Source organism: Triticum aestivum, chromosome 3D, assembly GCF_018294505.1.
Source record: "Triticum aestivum cultivar Chinese Spring chromosome 3D, IWGSC CS RefSeq v2.1, whole genome shotgun sequence".
Lineage (NCBI taxonomy): Eukaryota > Viridiplantae > Streptophyta > Magnoliopsida > Poales > Poaceae > Triticum > Triticum aestivum.
The window spans coordinates 146,679,134-146,682,778 of record NC_057802.1 but is presented as its reverse complement, the minus strand read 5'-3'; positions in this window follow the sequence as shown (position 1 = coordinate 146,682,778).

Below are 3,645 nucleotides of genomic sequence, written 5' to 3'. Positions count from 1 at the left end.
AAATAAAATGACGCTCCAAGCAAAACACATATCATGTGGTGAATAAAAATATAGCTCCAAGTAAAGTTACTGATGAACGAAGACGAAAGAGGGGATGCCATCCGGGGCATCCCCAAGCTTAGGCTCTTGGTTGTCCTTGGATATTCCCTTGGGGTGCCTTGGGCATCCCCAAGCTTAGGCTCTTGCCACTCCTTATTCCATAGTCCATCGAATCTTTACCCAAAACTTGAAAACTTCACAACACAAAACTCAACAGAAAACTCGTGAGCTCCGTTAGCGAAAGAAAAACAAAACACAACTTCAAGGTACTGTATAGAACTCATTCTTTATTTATATTGGTGTTAAACCTACTGTATTACAACTTCTCTATGGTTCATAACTATCAGGACCTCGATTCCAAGTCACATCGATCTAGCCGGTAACACCTCATATCACTTTGCGGCCTCACGCACGGTATTCCCACGGGTGTCGCCTTACCATGGCCCGGGACCGTTTGCGTCTTTTGGCTCATGTATATGATAGTGTCGCTAGCATCCATATGACAGAGAACCCGGGCCGACATGACTAGTCATGAACCCAAAGTGGCACTAACTTACGGGGACAGGCATACATGAATCAACATCGAGCATGTCGGTCAGCAGCGTGCGAATCCGGGCTGTAGCAGGCTAGGCAGGACTCCGGATGTCACCGCGTGACATTTCCCCGAAGGGACAGACACAGGAACGAAGTGAATCACATGCCGGCCAGTCAAGTGTTCCGGAGCAGTAGTGTTGGGCTAGCAGGACTCCGGTGAACCGGGCTGTAGCGGACTACTATGGCTCATGGAAGCACAAGACTACATTTCCCCATAAGAGAGGCTACCAAGGATAAACAACTAGGTTGTCGGATCCCACACATACCAAGCATTTCAATCATACACACAATATGCTCGATATGTGCAAATACAACATGGCATCACAACAAGACTCTACGACTCAGAGTATTTATTCATTAGGCTCCGAAGAGCCAGATATTACAAACATGGGTCTTATGACCCGACATTCAGAGCATACAAGTCAAACACATGCGGAAGCTTAACATGTCTGAGTACAGACATCTACAAATGAAAAAGGCTGAGAAGCCTGACTATCTACAAGATCCTGCCGAGGGTACAAGATCGTAGCAGAGGTATCAAGCTAAACGTCGAAGTCCACACGGAACTACTAGCGAGACTGACGTCTCTCTGCAAAACATAAAATAGGCAAACGTGAGTACAAATGTACCCAGCAAGACTTACATCAGAACTAGCTACATATGCATCGGTATCAACAAAGGGGGTAGTGGAGTTTAACTGCAGCAAGCCAGCTTTGACTCAGTGGCTATCCTGAACTACGACTGCAAGTAACTCTTTTGAGGTGGCGCACACGAGTCCACATATTCACCATTCAATACACCACTATGGATCTGCTCCCGTCTACCTACGAGAACGCCATCCATAGCACTCACGCTTATCTTGCGAGTTTTAGAGTATCCACTTTCACTTGTCTATGAACTGTTATAGGCAACCCAGAAGTCCTTTACCGCGGACACGGCTATTCGAATAGATCATATTAACCCTGCAGGGGTGTACTTCTTCACACACGCTCTCGCCACATACCACCATGTACACGTCGTGTACCTCGGCAACCTTCAAGCGGAAGCCTGGCGAGGGAGTCGGCCACGACCTGACTAACCACACAAGTCTCTCGTCCAGGTTTATTGCCTATTCGGGTTCCATCCGCAAGGAGATCCGGCCGGGGTGGCACTCACGACCCCAAACGATGTGTGCAGGGTTCCCGAGCCCACCATCCGGGTGCCACTTGGTACACCAGGCCACGTGTGCCTAGTCTGTCCCAAGCCCACCTGTACCGGGTGCCACTTGGTAGACTACTAACACTACCTACAAACACCAGAAACTAGTTGCAACTCCTGGACAGAGATCAAGTTGATTAATAAGTCGAGAGGGGTCGAGTTACCGGAACCCAATGTGTGGTAGTAACTGTTCATGGATCACAAACACAGAACTCAGTTCCTGAGGACGGTTTCAATGAGACAACCCACCATGTACTCCTACATGGCCTCTCACGCTACCTTTACCAAATCGTGTTCACACACTTAGCTCTCACACAGTAGGACATGTTCATAACTTTCCAATTCATTCCCGATGAATCAGACCTGACACAACTCTAAGCAATAGCAGGCATGACAAACAGGCATGAATGAGTAGGCACATCAGGGCTCAAACAACTCCTACTCATGCTAGTGGGTTTCATCTATTTACTGTGGCAAGGACAGGTCATGCAGAGGATAAGGGGTTCAACTACCGCAGCATGAAACAGTTGCATTGTTGTTGTCCTAGTGCAGTAAAATAGAGCAGAGCGAGAGAGTGGGTTTGTATCGGAATGAAAGGGGGTTTTGCTTACCTGGCACTTCTGAAGATAGCATTGAGTCTTCATTAGTGTCAACGATCACAACGCCGGAACATCGTCTACCGAGAGGGGACAAATACCGGCAATAGAGAAGAAATTCAATCAATGCAATGCACAATATGATGCATGATCATGACATGGCAATATGAATGTGTTCTGGGCTAATGCAAGCTAGAACAGATTGAGATGAGTCCATTTGAACCAAAGATTCAAATGCAAACCCATTTTATAAAGTCATATAAGTGCATTATCTTGTTTCATCTAAACAGCAAGGTTAGGTTGCTCTAACATGCATGAAAATGGTACAGATGGAAAGATTGGATTTTTCTGATCATTTTTCATATATAAATTATTTCATTTGGAGTTACGGTTGATTTTATATGATTTTTAGAAGTTTATAACATTTTCTGAAATAAATAAACCATTTAAGATTTATTTAAATTCCAGAAATGAATTACTGCGTCAGCATGACGTCACTGTGATGTCAGTGGTGAACAGGGCGTCCAGAGTCAAACCTGACGTGTGGGCTCCACACGTCAGTGACACAGGGGTTAAACTGGTTTAACTGATCTAAACTGAAACTTAACTAGAGTTAGTTAGGGCGTGGGGCCCATATGTCAGTGACCCAGGGTTCATTAGCTTAGTGCTAATTAGTGGTTAGGCCGGCGTTTAGCCGCCGGCGAGGTGCCGAGACGGCGACCATGCGCGGATACGCATCACAGGCCACGGTTCGTTACACCGGTGGCACCTTTGGAACGCTGGGCCTCGTCCGCGTCGATTGGCGGCGGAACGAGACCAAATGGTCGCCGGAGACGACGACGGCGACCAAATCAGCGGCGGCTGGAGCTCGGGCAGGACCGGCTACTTGCTATGGTGCATGGGAAGGTGAGCTAGCAGGTGCGTTCGTCTCCTAGGAGCAGCACGAGCACGATGACGTGCTCAGGGGCAAGGTACGGCGTCTGAAGCCACGACGGTGACATGGCCGTCGGCGGTGAGCTTCGGGCACTTGTGGAACGATGGCTAGAGGATGGGAACGGAGGGGGCGAGCAAAAAGGAGAGATGAGGAGCTCACAGGGAGGCGGCACAGAAGGTCAGTGGGCTCGGGGTTGCGCCAGACGTCGCGGATCGACGACGGTGATCGGTGGCGCCCGAGGTGGAAGACGAGCTCGAAGGCGTCCCCACGGTGCTCTTGGGGTCG